This window comes from Sorex araneus, chromosome 1 (genome assembly GCF_027595985.1).
Source record: "Sorex araneus isolate mSorAra2 chromosome 1, mSorAra2.pri, whole genome shotgun sequence".
Taxonomy (NCBI): Eukaryota; Metazoa; Chordata; class Mammalia; order Eulipotyphla; family Soricidae; genus Sorex; species Sorex araneus.
In genome coordinates this window covers 255,152,002-255,171,824 of record NC_073302.1, presented here as the reverse complement: position 1 = coordinate 255,171,824, position 19,823 = coordinate 255,152,002, and the positions used below count along the sequence as shown (strand labels likewise).

The window sequence follows — 19,823 nt, the reverse complement described above, 5'->3', positions numbered from 1 at the left end:
ATAGTTCATGAAAATACCCTAGAAGACAACATAGTCATCTCTATTCTAGCAGGGTGAGTTTCTGTAAGCTACTCAGCTATTTTTAATTTCAGACCTATATGGGCTACTGGGTCTTCTGATATTTCTGAGTTCCGTTCTAGTTCAACAAGAAGCTGAGAACTAAAACAATTGTATGAAGACAAGTTTCCACTGCTTTATGTCTCCAAATCTTTTTCCAAAGCAAGAATTCAAGTTATTCAAAATACTGTCACTGTCACTGTCACTGTCATCCCATTGCTCATCGATTTGTTCGAGCGGGCACCAGTAACGTCTCTCATTGTGAGCCTCATTGTTACTGTTTTTGGCATATCCAAAACTCCACGGGTAGCTTGTCAGGCTCTGCAGTGCGGGCACGATACTCTAGGTGGCTTGCCAGGCTCTGAGAGGGGTGGAAGAATCGAACACGGGTCTGCCCCATTAAAGGCGAATGTCCTACCCCCTTGCTATCACTGCAGCACATTTAAAATACAATGAGATGTAAAGCTTCATTTTTTTGCCTGTAATAAAGTGTATGCATAACAAGAGTATATCACTGTATCACTGTCATCCCGTTGTTCATTGATTTGCTCGAGCAGGCACCAGTTAGTTACATCTCCATTTGTCCTAGCCCTGAGATTTTAGCAGCCTCTTCTTATTTGTCCTTCCCAATGGTGCCTTATTGGAGGCTCTTTCAGGGTCAGGTGAATGAGATCCATTATTGTTACTGTTTTTGGCATATCAAATATGCCACGGGGAGCTTACCAGACTCTGTTGTGCTGGCGGGATACTCTCGGTAGCTTGCTGGGCTCTCTAAGAGGCACTGAGAATGTATATAAGAGAATAAAACTTCCATGTAATCCCATCAACAGCCAAAGATCCAGAGACTATAAAACAAAGCTCCTGGAATGCGGCCACTTGACCTCTTATAGTCTAGCCTACTGATGTACCTAAATCAGCACACATGTGTTTGTCCTTTGCTTAGCCCAGTAACTTAATTAATATTTTAATTAACATCATAATTCTACTTCTTAATATTGGTTATTTTGTATGGAGATACAAAATATGAGTATGAGATACATTGAGCTTGTAGGGTGGCTCTTCTGGAGACATCTCCCTATAGATCTCAGACTATAGTGCTCAGGCCAGATTAATCTTTCCTAACCCTAGCAGGGAACTACTCCAGGTGTACTTTTTGGATCATGACAGAATTTGTCCATGAACATGCTCTTAACGTAGCACTGTAGCACTGTCCTCCCTTTCTTCATCGATTTGCTTGAGCGGGCACCAGTAATGTCTCCATTGTGAGACTTGTTGTTACTGTTTTTGGCATGTTGAATACGCCACGATTAGTTTGCCATGGTGGCCAGACACTCTCAGTATCTTGACAGGCTCTCCGAGAGGCACAGAGAAATTTAACCCGGGTTGGTCGCGTGCAAGGCAAACGCCCTACCTGCTGTGCTAGCTTCGGCAGCATATATACTAAAATTGGAATGATACAGAGAAGATTAGCATGGCCACTGCTCTTAATGTATAGTTAAGTATTATGGTGCTATAGCCAGGCCCATTTTGATACCAGGGTGGCTCACCGCTTGTCGTGGGTCTATCCAGTACCTTGTCAAGATACTGCTTTTGGGGTTCTAGGAATTAAGGGCAACTGAGGCTTAAGTCAACAGAACAGATGCTCAGGGGTGAATATCATTCAGAGTCAATTAACTCCCAAATTACAAAAATATAGCATTAACTGTCTTCCTGTGTCTATACAAAAAGGACATTCCTCTGAGTAAACTATACAAAGAGCTTAAGGAGAAAAGAAAGGCAATATTTAAAAGTTAACAGAACACAAAGAAAGAAGTTACAAATAAATATAGAGGAATGGGAGCAATGTGTAACCCAATAAACCTAAGCTACCTGTGGCAAGGCAGAAAGGACAAACCTAGAGAGTACAACAAATTTTGTAATAAATTCTAAAATGCCATGTCTTCCTTTAATATCTGCCTTCCCTTAATGGTGTTGACATTATGTTTTCACTATGTAAAATTGAATAATTACTAAATTTTGTTTTATAATTATTTGTTTATATACAATGATTGTGTTTTCTTATTTTTGATCATTTTATATTAGATAATAGGAACAAACAACAATCAGTTGATTTTACAATTGTTTGACAACATTTTCTTAATTTTTTTAACTTGAAGAATGAAAGTGTAATATCAAGCAAATGAATGCAAAAGGTTTTATTCTTTTTGAAATCTCCTATCAAACTACATAGAAAATTTGAACAACTTAAAATGTTTTTAGGATATTAAGAAATTAGTACCCATACCTTAATTGCTTTTCCTACTACAAAATTATGTTTTTAAATAATTATTATTTATTTGTTTAAAAATGTAAATTTACTGCACTGATCAAGCGATAAAATTGGGAAAAAACTTTTTTAAAAAAAAAACATCCAAACTCCAACTTATAGAATAAGTACTGTTACGTATAAAGGAACAGATTTAAACTGACTCTCAATATTTATTTTTTTGAACCATTCCGAGTGGTTTTGAGGCTTACTCCTGCACAGTGCTCAAGGCTCATTCCTGGCAATGCTCAGAGGACCATATTGAGTATGAGGAATTGAACCTGGGTAAACAGATTGCAAGGAAAATGCCTTACTCTCCATACCATGGTTCCTGCCCCAACTCCCAATATTTTTAACAAAATAAAATACGATCAAATTTTAAATATGGTTCAACAAATGACTTTAGTCTAACAAGAAAAAATAAACAGCTTCGTAGCACTCCAGCACTATAGCACTGTCATCCTGCTGTTCATCAATTTGATCGAGTGGGCACCAGTAACATCTCTATTGTGTGGCTTGTTGTTACTGTTTTTGGCATATTGAATACGCCACGGGGAGCTTGCCAGGCTCTGCTGTGAGGGCAGGATACTCTCGGTAGCTTGCCAAGCTCTCAGAGAGGGACGGAGGAATCGAACCCAGGTCGTCCGCATGCACGGCAAATGCCCTACCAGCTGTGCTATCACTCCAGCCCTTACTTTTCTTAAATGCTACTAATTTCATGGACTATAATTCCAGAAAATCAGAAATATTTTGGAATGCTCATGTTATAAACTCCTTATTTTAGGAAAGGTACTCAGGAAGTCCAGCGGCCACTCATTGTGTTTAATATTCATCCAGCAAGGCTGATGGTTCAGTTAAGGAGCCTCAGACTTTTGTGGTGTGCCAGTCCACTGGCTGTGCTTAGAGGTCCACACCCTCTGATACTGAGGAGGGGAACTCTGATCTGCAGCATATAAGGTATGTACTCTAACCCCTTTACTACCTCTGTGCCACTGATAATAAAATGTCAATCAATGGGCTGTGTCTTTTATTATAATATGCATTTCATATTCAATGTGCTCAGTTTTGCTTTGGAACTCATTTTCTTTCTGTGACAACCTCAAGTAATTACCACAAAAAAGCATTTCCATAACTCTTTATCCTATAACTCTCTCCGCTAATATTTTAAGACAGTAATATTTATTTTATTTGATAAGTAAACATTTGCTATTTTGACGCACAATTACACTTATTTCAAGTGAGCCTTGCTCTTTGAGTCTCCATTATTTTTATATCCAATCAATGGAACATTATAAACCTTTTTTGTGTTTTTCTTTGAAAGCAATTCTCTGTTTGTTCTAATTTATTTGGGAATATGGAAGCCATTTATTTGATGTCATCCTGTTTCCTTAGTAGTTATTGTTCTTCTGCATTCTGGCTGTCTTCTGATGTTCATTTTCTGCTTTTCCCCTATATATATGCTTAGTACTAAGGGTTTTTTTGTGATTAATAATCACTATTTTTGGTGTATAACATTCTGTGACTCTTAAAAAGCTCAAATAATTTTAATAAACTGGAGCCCTGCTTTGGTCATGGAAATTCATGTAGGTTCTGGCAGTCAAAGAATGTCTTTCCTCTACTTCCGCACTTCAACCAAGAAAAAATAGTCTAATATAAAATTAGAACAATTTCCTTGACTTATAGAGAAATAGCTGTAGTCCTTGAACAAAATATACTCATTTTGTGTCGTTTCCACATTTGTGAAGGTTGAACGGGAAATGCTTCATAAATGTGACTTAACTCAATTTTTGTTTAAGATGAACCTCCTCAATTTTTTTAAATAATGAAATATTTTAAAAGATTTATCCTCAAACACCAAAAACTTAATTCAGATATTCTATAGATAACTAAAATTTGGTATGTAGAAATGATGCATTATTAAATCACTCTTTATTATGAATAAATTGAAATAAAAATATATTAATAGTCCGTGTATAACGGAAAACATTTCTTTTACTTTCTTTAAGTGGTCACATATCACTCGCCATCCCATTGATCTTTGATTTGCTCAAGTGGGCACCAGTAATGTCTCCATTCGTCCCAGTTGTGTGCTAGTATAGCCCAATGGTATCTGCTCACTCCAGGAACATGAAGAGCCTCAAACCATTTGTTCAAGGTTTTGACGAGGAAGTCCAACCATCTCGTAGATGGGCGGCCATGCGGTCTTTTGATGTTCTGTGGAATCCAGTTGGCAACAGCTCTAGTCCAGCGGTCATCTCTAAATCACATTATGTGTCCGGCCCATCTGATTTTCTATGCCTTGGCAAACGATTCCAGATTCTTGATCATTGATGGAGGTCAGAATCCCGGATTCCTTCTCTCACTTGAGAGAAGTGTGATACTCTTAGCATAGTTTTTTCGATTTCTCTTTGGGATACCTGAATAGTGTTCTTTTCCTGTTCTCATAGGGCCCAGGTCCTTGAGGCATATCTAAGTGCAGGAAGAACAGTGGAGTCAAAAAGATGAGCTTGGAGCCGGAGTTTCTTCATCGTCTTAACTACTTCTTTGACATTCTTGAAGGCGTTCCACGCTGCTCTCTTCCTCCTGCACAGTTCTGGCACCAAGTTGTTCCTCATGTTGAGTTCTCGACCCAGGTATACATAGCTGCTGCATTCGGAGATGTTTGTTCCATTGAGAGTAGATGGAATGTCAGGGACAAGTTTGCTTTTCATGAACATTGTCTTTGTGAGATTCAGCTGCAGTCTGACATTTCCACACTCACCATCGAAGTTGGCCAGTATTTGTGCCACTTGGCTAGGGTTGGTGTTATTAGAATGATGTCATCAGTGAAGCAGAGGTGGTGTAGTTGAAGACCATCTATCTTCACTCCCATTCCTTCTCATTCTAGTCGTTGCATGACGTTCTCAAGTGTAGCACTGAAGAGTTTTGGTTAAATGGTATTACCCTGTCAAATCCCTCTCTTTACGTCGATGATTACTTCCTCGTAGATTGGTAAGATCCTGGTGGTGAATCTGTAATACAGCTTTGCAAGCTGTCTTTAAATGAAAGTACGATAATTTATTTATTCTGTAGACATATGCTAATTGAGCATTCTTGCTTTGTATGTCCTAAACTAGCTACTCTGTAACATAGCAGAAATGAATAAAGCATAGACTGAACTCTAAAAATGTAAAAATGTCATTGTAGTGAAATTTTTGGTACAAAAATTTTATATCATATGTAATTCTAAATAAATATTTGCTAAATAAATACATGATACGTACACTGAATGTATATATGTACATGCATATAAGGTGTATGTTTGTTGTTAGAAGAAATAATTTTAATTTTTTTAATTTATTTTATTGAATCACCATTTGGAAAGTGACAAAGTTCTCAGGCTTATGTCTCAGTTATACAATGCTCAAACACCTGTCCTTTCACCAGTGCCCATATTCCATCACCAAAGAACCCCAGTATACCTCCCACCCCCCACCCCCACCTGCATAACTGATAAATTTCATTTCATTTTCTCTTTACCTGGATTACATTCCATATTTCAACACAAAACTCACTATCGTTGTTGGAGTTTACCCCCAAAAATACGGCCCTAGTGACGAGGAAGCATTTGATAATTAGTTTTCCATTGATGAGAATGAAGAGATATGAAGTCGCGTGGCCGCTAGGATTTCTGTAATTTAGTAATTAAGTCCAGGGAGATTTATGTTGGAAATCGCATCATTTCCCTTCCTGGGGCAGCATGGGGCAGAGGCTTAGTTCACAGTCTAGAGACATGGCTGCAAGCACTTGCTGGGACCAGAATTAGTGTAGCTGGCCTCTGGATCTTGGTCATTCGGCAGCAAAGTGGCTGTGCAAAAGCATGGCCACCCGGGTCAAATCTCAGCGGAGCGTAAGCTAGTATCGGCCCCGGCTTGAGACTGCCTGCTCACTCCTATTTTGCTGTGGTCTGACTATAATTTTAATTTTTATCACAGTTTTCTAGCTTAAAGATAGAATTTATATATTAATTAATATTAAATATAGACATACCTTAAACAGTAATAGAGGACCTGGGAACATTGATAGAGAAAAGTTTAGGCTGGTGGTAGGATCAGTTATGAAACATTGTTTTTGTCAAAACTTCAACTTTGAATAACTTTATAACTAACCATGCTTTAATAAAATAAAGTTTAAGAAAGTAAAACAGTAAAAGGATAGCTTAATTGAAAAATGTGAAACAATAATGTATTGAAAAGTGTTCAGCATATTAAGAATTGGTACCATCTGCAATGGTGTCCTATATGAGATTTGACCAAAAGAAGAAGAATAAGATGAATCTAAGAGTGTGAAACTGTCACCTGGGTCTCAGGCTTGAAAGGAATTTTGTGTGTGGTTATCTTGCAAACAAATTAAATGAATACTTACTATTCAATATGTGTTTGAGGTGAAACTAAATTATGTCATAGTTTTTTTTTAAGTTAACTTGGATTAAAATCAATGCTGTGTAATTCTATGAAAAGAGAAGCCCCTAAGAGAAGTATCTTAAGCTTTAAAATTTTCATTAGTAAAACTGAGATAAGATAATGAATGACTACTTCTCCTATTCAACCATTCCTCATAACTTTTCTGGAAACAATCAAATTCCCCTAATCACTTTAATAAGACTGTCAGCAGATATAAACTGCAAGTAGAGGGAACTAGAGATAAATCCATTCAACTATCCCCTCCATCTTCTTTTCCTTCTGTCTCCTACACACACACACACACACACACACATATACGTGCGCGCACTCACGTGCACATGCACACACACATATACCCTATATTTGAGTATAAGAAAACCAGTAAGATATATAATGCCCAGAAATTGACATAACCAAATTATTCATGACTGAAAAGTATTGGTGCAACCAGTTTTTGTTATTAGTATAGAGTGGTCTACATCTTAATAATCTTTAAGTTGCATTTTAGACTCAAATATTAAAAACAGTGCCAATTGCATATTTTATTACTCAATAGATGCAAAATGAGATTCAAAAGAATATCTGTGCAAGTATGTATAGGTATATTATATGTACATAGTACAGATTATATACACATTATAAATAATATATTATATATATGTATATATGCCTCTGTATTGTTGCCAAGAGTTTGTTCTACTTGGTGTAAAAAGTCATGCAATTATTTGACCTTATGATCTTTTTTATATTGTCTTTTACCCCATTCTTAGTTAGGAATCTTTATAATTTAGTTAAAGAGTGTTCTATTTACTACATTGATGGGTTTGTTCTGCATCTTTCTTCCTCTTATCCTCTTATTGATGATTTTACTATTGCGTAAAATTGCTTTCTTGATTAATTTTCACTTAAAATTTAAAAACTACAGGTATAATTTTGTCTAATAGTTTGGGATATTTTCTAATCTTGGTCCATCAACCTTTAATTTCTATAGAAGTTTTTGAAGTATATCAACATTGGATCACAGTGATAAATATAGAGGAAAATAAAGCATGGGCACTTATTCTATCAAGTATTTATTCTAAAGTTCACTCACTTTAATTGAACTCACTCAAATAGAAGACTACTGACTCTGAACGGCATGCATAGTTAAGTTTATTGATTAAACAAGATTGGTTGTCTGGTTTGTTGTACCTGACAGCAGATTAGAAGAATCTTCCTGATAGTTTAACACAATAAGCTATAACTAAGGAGTAGAGGATAAGAAAAGTGGATCACCAATTAAACATCATTGTACTTCAAATTCTCTTAAATATATTATGGTTCCCAAGGTTATCATTTAGAAGCTAACATTCTAATAATGACTAGCAATGATGATTAAGAGCTATAGATAGTGGGGAGGCACGGGCCCCTCCCACCGCTGCCGAGATGTGACCCTGGGGGCCACACGCATGTGCGGCTCCTCCACAGCTGCACCCGCGTGAATCCAGACCCAGCTGAACCAACTACAACATGGACTGCTCTTGCAGATTGTTTCCAGCCAGAGACCTAAGCTGCGACCCCATGCCCGCCCGTCCCTTCCCGGGGATGAAGGGCGTGGGGACCGCCATATTATGACAACCACAGATGGGGTTTACAAGCTTGCAATGATCGAATATCCGGAAGAAATCTCCCTGGACTTAGTTGGTAAAGTACAGAAATCCAAAACCTCATTTCTCTTCACAACAGGTCTGACTCTAGTGGGGTGCTCCTAATAATAATGGTGAGGTTTGTGTTGAAATATTGAATGTAACCAAAGTAAATAGAAAGTAAAGTGAAATTCATCAGTTAAAAAAAAAAGAGCTATAGATAGCACTGTAGCACTGTCCTCCCATTGTTTATCGATTTGCTCAAGCAGGCACCAGTAACGTCTTCATTGTGAGACTTGTTGCTACTGTTTTTGCATATCAAATATGCCACGGGAAGCTTGCCAGGCTCTGCCATGCGGATACTCTTGGTAGCTTGCTGGGCTCTCTGAGAGGGATGGTGGAATTGAACCTGGGTAAGCCACATGCAAGGCAAACTCCCTACCCACTGTGCAATCGCTCCAGCCCAGAGCTATAGATATTATAAAAATGTTATTTAAAAAGTACTTGAGAGATGACTCAAAACAAAATTATAAAAAACTTATATTACTTGGGCAAATCAAAATCAATATCAAAATCAAATATCCAAAATTACTTAATTTACCACTTCTTTTCAGTTCTTTGCACATTTTATCTTTTCCTGATCAAGTAGCAAGTCATTTTAGTCTACTTTTAGACCTAAATTAACAGAAGCATATCTTTCAAATTCAAGACACCTATAACAAATTATTCTATTTCTTTATAAAGTTAATCTGAAAGTCTGTTTTCCTCCTACATATCAGAAATTTGTTCTTTCAATTAACTATATTTGTCCTAGGAAATCAAAGAAAATAGTAATAATACTGCAGAACTAGCTCTTGCCTTTCATGCAGCTGACCCCACCCAGGAATCCTAATATCTCATATGGTCCCCCACATCTGGCTAGGAATAATCACTGAGCTCAGAGCCTGGAATAAGCCCTGAGAATTGTCATATTCCAGAAAATGTATGTACTCTGCCTTCAAATGTTTTCATTACAAAAAATGTCACTGTCACTGGCATCTTGTTGCTCATCAATTTGTTCGAGCGGGCACCGGTAATGTCTATACTTGTTGTTACTGTTTTTGGCATATCAAATACACCACAGGTAGTTGCCAGGCCCTGCCATGCAGGCCAGATACTCTTGGTATCTTTCCGGGCTCTCAGAGACAGGTGGAGGAATCGAACCCAGGTCTACCACGTGCAAGGCAAACGCTCTACCACAGTGCTATCTTTCGAGAGAATGACAAAGAATAATTTACCAGAATCACAGAGTAACTTACTGTCCTAGTTAACCTCTTTCATACAAATTCTAGAATGCTAAGATACATACTAAAATGGAACAAAATAATTTGAACATTTCAGATTTGATTTTAAATCAAAGATTACTAATTTACTGATTCATCAGATAAAAACACTTTCTAGCTCACTTAATTTTATTTACTCATTTTTCATCAAATAACTGTTTACTTTCCAATATAGTTATTTCTATATAATTATAGTTTTAAACAAAATAAATCATATAGAAATTATATTTTACTGGTGCTTAAGCTATGTAGTGTATAGAACAGACTTGAAAATATTGTTTGTACAATGTATGAATAAGTGAGCCATCTAAGATTCTGAAAATTTATTCGGTAATTTTATTATATTATTAATGCACATCCTGTCTATGAAAACTTTAATATTATATAGAGTTTAAAACATTTTAAGACTCATTCTGTTTTATACTGGATCTCTGAACATTTGTTTTGTTTGGGGGTCATATCCTACAGTGCTCAGGACTTACTTTTCTTTCTCATAGGGGATTATACGGGATATTGAGGATCAGAGCCAAGTTGTCATAAGAAAGGCAAGCACCCTACCTACTGTACTATCATTCCAACCGATGTGAACATTAATTTTTATGAAAAATAACCGTTTATATTTATTCTTAAACATTGTATTATTTAAAAACTATTGAAGTAAAATCCTGATAATCAATTTATAAAGAAATTTGCTTAACTAATATTTTAAATTACAAATATATTTACTTAAAAATATATAGTGATTTGTTAAGCAAAAAATTTATATAGTTGTTTCTCAAATGCATGAAAGATCTTCCAACTAAACTTAAAGCCTTTAAACATTAAGAATTAATTTTTCATTCCAGTTGTCTTAATAATTCCACAAAGAATAAGTTACATATTTTTAATTAATTTCCACCATGTGATATTCCTGTGATGTAGTTCTTTTCACAAAATTATCAATTAATTGATAATAATTTGCATTTATGCTTATGCAACTTAATCTCTAAGGAAAATGGAAAATTTCAAATTCAAGAAGAGTATGTAAAGAATAATTTACGCACCAATAGCTATGTTGGTTTGGTTAAGATTATACTTACTGAATTAATTTTTGAATATTCTATTATGTCACATTTCATTTTTATTAAGAAATAATTGCTGTATTGTCAATTTGTAGTCTAATGTATTCAGGCTAACTTCATTTGCAAATGTAATAAAATACAGAATTTCATTTCTATGAATCTGAAAGAGCTTACAATTATGGACTATTTTTAAATAAAAATTTCTTTGTTAAGTTGGCGTAGATTTGACAGACAAGTTGATTTAATTTTTAAAATATTGGGGGAGTAAATAATTTGTGGCAAGTAAAATTCCACATTTTATTTTGCTAAACCTTGGCAAACTACCTGTGGTGTATTCTATATGCCCAAAACAGTAACAACAAGTCTCACAATGGAGAAGTAACTGGTGCCTGCTTGAGCAAATTGATGAGCAACAGTATTACAGTGAAACATTTCTTACACATAAAAGATCGTACTCACATTTACCTCTCTACCATAAAGAAAAATTTGTTATGCTAATATCAATGCCTTACTTTTTAGACAAAATCTACATACTTAGCACTAGTGCACTGTTATTAATGCAATGCGTCAAGATTATTAACTGATGTCAAATAGATAATGAAATTTTACGTTGAGAAAAGATAAAATGATGATTCAGATTTTAGACAAATAGCTTGCTTTCTTTTTCTTTCCTTCAGTTCTTTCTTTCTTTCTTTCTTTCTTTCTTTCTTTCTTTCTTTCTTTCTTTCTTTCTTTCTTTCTTTCTTTCTTTCTTTCTTTCTTTCTTTCTTCCTTTCTCTCTTTCTCTCTTTCTCTCTCTCTCTCTTTCTTTCTTCTTTCTTCTCTTTCTTTCTTCTCTTTCTTTCTTTCTTTCTTTCTTTCTTTCTTTCTTTCTTTCTTTCTTTCTTTCTTTCTTTCTTTCTTTCTTTCTTTCTTTCTCTCTTTCTTTCTTTCTCTCTTTCTTTCTCTCTCTCTTTCTTTCTCTCTCTCTTTCTTTCTTTCTCTCTTTCTTTCTTTCTCTCTTTCTTTCTCTCTTTCTTTCTTTCTTTCTTTCTTTCTTTCTTTCTTTCTTTCTTTCTTTCTTTCTTTCTTTCTTTCTTTCCTCCTTTCTTGCTTTCTTTCTTTCCTACTTTCTTTCTTCCTCCTTTCTTTCTTTCCTCCTTTCTTTCTTTCCTTCTTTCTTTCCTGCTTTCTTTCCTTCTTTCTTTCCTTCCTTTTTTCCTTCCTTCTTTTTTCCTTCCTTCCTTCTTTCTTTCCTTCTTTTCTTCTTTTTATCTTTCTTTCTTTCTTTCCTTTTTCCCTTTCTTTCTTTCCTCCTTTTTTTCTTTTTTTCTTTTCTCCTTCCTTCCTTCCCTCCTTTCTTTCTCTTTCTTTCTTTCTTTCTTTCTTTCTTTCTTTCTTTCTTTCTTTCTTTCTTTCTTTCTTTCTTTCTTTCTTTCTTTCTTTCTTTCTTTCTTTCTTTCTTACTTTCTTTCTTTCTTTTCTACAAAAATTTTACCCTGAAATCAGAGGACATAAAAAATTTCCTGGGAAACTGAATGAGTTCCATATTCCATTGCTCAGGTTGTCCATTATCCAGTGACCTCTCTCTAATTGGGTAGGAGCCAGAAACAAAGAAAAAGGAGAAAACAACTGAACCAGACAAGAGAATTTTAAAACAAAGCTACTGCAAATCAATTTAAAGTCCTTGAACCAGACTGTTTAAATTTCTGGGCTAATCTTCATATTCTGTAGAAATCTTTTCTTTGCATAACCAAAAAAAAAAAACACCATCATGCTCTTTTTTTTTCCTTTATTACAACTGCTAGAAAATAGCATATCAACTTTTATTCTCTGATCTTTCCACACTTCCTTTTAGCTTTGTTTGTGTTGTGATTTAACAGATCAGTATTTTGATGAAGAAAGGGACACCCCCCACCCTCACAATATTATCTGCTATCAACCAGGGTTCTAAGAGCTTAGATAATTGTACCAACTTCCACAATGCAACTTTTCATGAAAACCCATTTGGAAACAAAGTTACATTTGTGCTAGTGTAGCCCAATAGTTTCTGTTCATTTCAGGAACAGGAAGAGCCTCAAACCATTTGTTCAGGGTTTTGAGGAAGAAGTCTGACCATCTTGTAGGCGGGCAGCCATGAGGTCTTTTGATGTATGTGGAATCCAGTCGGTAACAGTTCTAGTCCAGTGGTCATCTCAAAATTGCATTATGTGTCTGGCCCATCTGATTTTCGACGCCTTGGCAAACAAGACAGCATCCCTGATTCTCAATTATTAACAGAGGTCGCTATTCCATATTTCTCATCTCTTATAAGGAATAAAAGGATATATCTTATAAGGATATATCCTTAACACTTGAGTGACATGTGATATTCCAAGCGTAGCTCTTTCGATTCCTCTTTGGGATACCTGAAGAGTGTTCTCATCCTGTTTTTGTAGGGTCCAGGTCTCTGAGGCTTATCTTAGTGCGGGAATAACAGTGGAGTCTAAAAGATATTCTTGGACCTGAAGGTTCTTCATCCTCTTAACAACATCTTTGACACTCTTGAAGGTGTTCTACGCTGCTCTCTTTCTCCTGCACAGTTCTGGCGCCAAGTCATTCATCATGTTGGGATCTCAACCCAGGTACACATATCTGCTGCATTTGGAGATGTTCATTCCATTGAGAGCAAATGGAACGTCAGGAACTAGTTCGCATTTCATGAACATTGTCTTTGTGAGATTCAGCAGCAGTCCAACCTTTCCACACTGTGCTCGAAGCTGGCCAGCATTCGTGCCGCTTTACTAATGTTTTGTGTTATTAGAACGATGTCATCAATGAAGCGGAGGTGGTGTTGTTGCCGATCATCTATCTTCACTCCCTTACCTTCCCATCCCAGTTGTTACTTGACGTTCTTGAGGGTCGCACTGAAGAGTTTCGGTGAAATGCTATCACCCTGTTAAACCTCTCTATTTATGTCAATCATCACTTCCTTGAAGGATGATGAGATACTTGTGGTGAATCTGTAATATAGTTCATAGAGATCTTGATGTACTGAGATTGAATTGTTTGGCTAGAGCTTCGATGACCACTTCAATCTCAACAGAATCAAAGGCCTTCTTTAAATCCATGAAGGTTAGACAGAGTGGCATCTTGAACTCTCTTGAAACTTCAATGAGCTTGGTCACTCTGTGAATATGGTCTTTTGTGCTGAATCCTTTTTGGAACCCAGCTTGATCACATGGTTGTCCTTTGTCTAGTGTTCTGCCTATTCTATTTAGGATGACTCGAGTAAATAACTTGTAGACAAGGGACAACAGGCAGATTGGGCAGGCAGATTGGGTGATAGTTGCTGATGTCGTGAATGTCTCCCTTCTTGTATAACAGAATGGTCCTGCTGGTTTTCCATTAGGACGGAACCTTGTATTTGGACAGGCAGGATATGAATAAAGGAGCCAGTATATTGACAAGTACTGGCAACAGATTCTTCAGGTGTTCGGGTCTGACCTTGTCTAGACCGGGTGCTGTACATGTCTTTACCAACAAAATGGCATGTTGGATTTTGGAAGGGAGGATGTTGGGAATGACATATACATCCTGCAGAGTTTGGTATGTGGGCTGGTTGACGTATCTGTCAAAGAGTAGAAATCTTGAATTATCTTTTCCATTGCCCTTCTGGAAGATGTGTTAGATCCCTCAGGACATTGTTGGGCAGTCATTTGGTCTTGTAGGTAGCGAAGGACAGGAGAGTGTTGTGAATACTTTTCCCGGCTTCTGCCTCATTGGCCAAAACGGTTGCTCTTCTCTCTTTGAGGTCTTCCTTTATCGCTTCTCTGCACAGCTTTGCGAGCGCAGACGTTAGCTTGTGATTTCCTGAGGCACGTGCCAAACCATGTTGGTGAATGAGCTCGAGAATTTCGAAGACAGGCATCTGTTTGTGGCTTTCCTACTCTCAGCATTCCTCTTACAGTCATGGAGTGCTAAACCAGTCAATTGTGTTCCTCATCGATGTTGTCAAGGATGGCATCTTCCCACATTGCTGCAATAGTGACAAAGAGCTCCCATTTTATGGTCATTCTGGGAGTTCTCTTCTTAAACTTAAACTTTGCAGACCTTTCTCCAAGCTCTGTGAAGTAGATTTTTGCATGAAGGAGACAGTGGTCTGATCCCATTTTGAATTTTGGGACAACAGCAACATTGGTTAGGCAAATCCATCGATTGAATATGATGTGGACAATTTCATTGCGGCACTGTCCACTGAGAAATTCCCATATCCAACGTTTAGATTCAGCCTTACTGTGGATGGTCTTGATCTACATGATGAACTCAGACAGTCTCTCACCCTGATCGTTCAATTCTAGGCCATGGGTCCCAATGTGGAGTTATTCAGGCGACCTTTTCAGTCCTATCTTGGCATTAAAATCACTGACAATGATCTTGTAGAAGATGCGGTCATCTTTATAGTATTTCTTCAGCTCCATGTAGAACTTCTCAATTTTTTCTTCATCGTAGTTGGATGTTGGTGCGTAGACGACAAAGATAGAAACTGCCGGCAGTGGAGCCACATCTATTCAAGCATAATCGTCCGATGCAGGTTGTTAGGCATCAAATGAATCAATGCTCATGGCCAAGTTCGTGTTGACAAGGACACTGAAGCCACCAACACCTCTATTGTCGCATGTTCCAAGGAACAGTTTTTCTCCAGTGTGAAAATGGCATAATTTGATCGATGCCTTCTGGTTTTGGTCAGACCAATGACATCGTACTTGAACTTCTGCGCTTGCACCATCAGGTCATTGATGGATGCTTCTGATGCCAGCGTACATGCATTGAGAGTACAGACAGTGATTTTAGTCCTTCTTCATTTTGGTAGTTTAGTTTGTCCCGGAGATTTTATCAGTCTCTCCTTGCTCATCCTTCTTAATGCTGCCGTATTGGGGGTTCTTTCAGTCTTAGGCAAATGAGGCCCATTTTTGTTACTGTTTTGGCATGTCAAATATGCCAGGGGTAGCTTTCCACGCTCTGCCATGTGGGCAGGATACTGCTGGGCTCTCTGAGAGGGATCGAGGCCTAAGGGCTGCCTCTAATTGCCCTTACATGTGTTCCCATGGTTCCCACCATATTTGAACCCCATCAAATATGGTGTGATCATGATGGAAAATGGTTATTAAGTGAATTATGGTGTATATATAATACATTACAAATATTTATATATACAGATATATAAATCACATTTGGGTAACAGAAAGATATTACAGGGGTCACAGTGCAAGCTTTGCAAATCATACAAGCTGACCATGATTTGAGCCCCACACAACTTGATTCTGCATTTATTACTGTGTGAGGTCCTAGAAGCCACTGCGCATCACAGTCCCTGATAACGCTGCATCGTTGGGGTCCTAGAATGGGAATTGGTTGCCCTGTTAGCCAATAATCACTGGGTCAGTTTCCTTGGCCTCCAGAGTACTGCATGGGGACTCAGCAAACATTCCATTTGGACTAATTTCAGATAACTACTTTGTATTTGATCATATATTTTCTATATTATTAGTACTTTCTGATTAAAAAAGTATAGTATTTACTATGTGTCAGATAGTGTACGTCTGCAGGGGATGAAGAATGAATGAGATCCAGGTTCTGTCCTTGTGGATCTTAAAAATCCAATTGAGGAAATTTGCAAAGTACAAAATAGCAAGTTTGTAATTCAAATTATTAATTTACAGGTCCCGTAATTTTTTCCTATGGGGTTTCATGTTAAACTAGAAAGTGCTGATAAAGGAATAAATTCTCAACCAAGGATTTAGAGTTTAAGCATAGTTGGTAGAAATTAGAAAGTTCATTTTCATCAGTGAACTGATATATATGTAATGAACAATAATAAGGAACTAGAAAAACTGGATTAAAATCACATTAGGGCATTCTTAAATTCCAAGCAAGGACATTTGGTCATGAAAAAAAAAATACCAAAGGATAAAGGGTAGGGATTTGGTAGTGGTGAGAAAATTGTACAGTGACACTGTAAATGCCAACACTATTGCAAATATGTTCCCATATTTTTTTATTTTTTAATTGAAAAGAACATTTTTGCAGAAAAATCTGATAATTCAGATACCTGAAGGTTAGACGAGATCTGATAATCTGAAGGTTCCATTTCAGATTTTACAGAATATTCTAATCATAGCTAAGAATTATGTTGAGAGAAGATATAAGTGTTCTGGAAAGTAAAGGGTGCAAGCTACATAGATAATAGAAAGCAAATTATTGAGAAAGTTTGGTTAAACATAAAATTGTGATAGAGGGCCTAGAAAGATAATACAACAGGTAAAGTGCTTACCTCGCAGGGAGCCCACCTCAGATTAATGGTTGGCACCTACTATTGTCCAAACCCAGTCAGGAATCATCCCTGAGCACAAAACAAGGCGTAAGCTCTGAAAACGGTCAGGTGATGCCAGAAAATGAAGCAAATCTTGTAGTAACATTTTTTCTCTCTATCTTTTGTCAATGATAATGATAAAATTATAGGAGATAGAGAGAATGTTTCTAAAACATTATAAAGTAATCGTGAAAGCTTTGTATTATAATAAATGCCATAGGTTTATAATTACACAGAAATAAGATATAATAATGCTAATGCTTTTTCTTTTCTTCTTGTCTTTTTACATCATATTCATTGGTGCTCAGAGGCTACACTCTGTTGATGACTCAGATTCACTGCTCACATTTCCTGGTGGTGCATAGAGGACCAAGTGGTGTGGTGCTGGGGATTCAGCATCAGCCTTCAGCATGCAAGCCTTGAGTCAATGCTCATGAGTCCTTCGAGCTGTTCCCCTGACTCCAACTTTGACCGTGAGTGTGGAAATGTCAGACTCTAGCTGTATCTCACCAAAATAACATTCATGAAAAACAAACTAGTCATTGTAGTTCCATTTGCTCTCAATGGAAAGAACATCTCTGAATGCAGCAGCTTTGTGTCCTGGGTCGAGATCTCAACATGAGGAATAACTTGGTGCCAGAACTGTGCAGGAGGAAGAGAGCAGCATGGAACGCCTTCAAGAGCGTCGAATAAGTGGTTCAGGGGACAAATAACCTCCGGCTCTAGACACATCTTTTTGACTACTACGTTTTTCCTGCACTAACATACACCTCAGAGACCTAGACTCTATGAAAACAGAATCAGAATGCTATTCAGGTATCCCAAACAGGAATGGAAAGAGCTCTGCTGGAGTATCACATTTCACTCAAGTGAGAGAAGGAATCCGGAGTTCCAACCTCCATCAACGATCAAGATTCAGGCATGCTGTCTCATTTGCCAAGGCAAAAATCAGATGGGCCAGACACGAGACATCAAAAGAATGCCTGGCTGCCCACCTACGAGATGGTCAGACTTCTTCATCCAAACCTTGAAGGAACCAACGGTTTGAGGCTCTTCGTGTTCCTGGAGTGAGTAGATACCATTGTGCTACACTAGCACTGACATGGATGAATGGAGACATTACTGGCACCCACTCAAGCAAATTGAAGATCAACAGGATGACAAGTGACAAGTGACAAAATTAGTTCACAATAGTACATTACAGATACTATTCACCACCAATTCCACCACCGAGTACCTTTTCACCACAGTAAGAGGAAACTGTGTGAAATGTGTATTTCATTCTGGAGCCATTTAGGCCTGAATATAAGAGAATACAAACAAGTATGTTAAAACTAAACAAATGTGTGCTACTTTTGATAAGTAAGTGAGATAGAGTGTAAGAGGTTGTGTGGCCACGAATATGGCCATGCTCTCCAGGAAATTCTGTGATGCTCTCTTCAGGGAGCTTTAGTTTATAATCTCTGGATCTTTTTTTTTTTAATTTTATTTTATTAAATCACCGTGTGGATGATTACAATGCTTTCAGGCTTAGGTCTCAGTTATACAATGCTGAAACAACCATCCCTTCACCAGTGCCCATATACCACCACCAAAAAAAAAAAAAAAACCCACACAGTACACCTCCCATCCCGCCCCCCCACCCCCTACCTTGTAACTGATAAGTTTCATTTTACATTCTGTTTACTTTGGTTACATTCAATATTTCAACACAAACCTCACTATTGTTGTTAGGAGTACCCCACTAGATTCAGACCTACTGTGAAGACAAATAAGGTCCTGCGGCCGCAGTAGCGGCCGCGCGGTTTTGAATTTCTGTATTTTAACAAGAAGTCCAGGGAGATTTCTTCCAGATATTAGATAATTGCAGGCTTTAAAACCCAATCTGTGGTCGTCTTAATATGGCGGCCACCGCGCCCTTCATCCCCGGAGAGAAAGAGGCGAGAGAAAGAAATACCTTTCCCCTCCTGGGCGGGCACAGGGCCAAGGCTTAGTTCTCAGGCTGGAGACATTCTGCGAGGAGTTGCCCATGCCGAAAGGGGTTTTGCTGGGTCTGGATTCACGCTTGTGCAGCTGCGGAGAGGCCGCACATGCGTGCGGCCCCCGGGATCACATCTCGGCGGTCAATCTCTGGATCTTGGCTGTTGATGAGATTACCTGGCACTGGGGGTAGTTTGTGGGTGTGACTGCCAATCTACTGGAAAACTGGGGAGCTGGAGGGAGGAGGCTAAGTTCCAATGGGAGTGGGCTTGGAGATCTCAGTCACAGGTTCCTGCATACCTGAGATTTTCTGCTGGTCCCCTCTTGAGTGAGATACATACCCTCTTGGGTGAGGTTCAACCCCTCTTGGTGAGGCTCGTCCGAGCATTTGGAAAGTGGCCTTGAGCATGACAGTGGTTGAGTTCTATAGATTTTCGGCTGCCAGGGTTCTGCTTGGGGTGGTGAGGGAAAATCAACCCGACCCCCTCTAAGGTGCCTTGGTGAAGACAGCCTGGCACGGCATCAGGGCTTCTGCAGCTCTCTCTTCAGGTAGCTTTAGTTTATAGTCTCTGGGTCTTGGCCATTGATTATATTACATGGCACTGGGTGTAGTGTGTGTGTGTGATTGCCAAGCTACTAGAAAACTAGGGAGCTTGGGGGAGGAGGCCCAGTTCTGATCCAAGTGGGCTTGGAGATCTCA

At 37.9% G+C, this 19,823-nt stretch overlaps 1 pseudogene; it reads left to right on the top strand.

The window, feature by feature from the left end:
- The first annotated feature begins 1,473 nt into the window (after nt 1-1,473).
- LOC129401445 (U6 spliceosomal RNA) lies at nt 1,474-1,571 on the top strand (annotated as a pseudogene).
- The last annotated feature ends 18,252 nt before the right edge of the window (nt 1,572-19,823 follow it).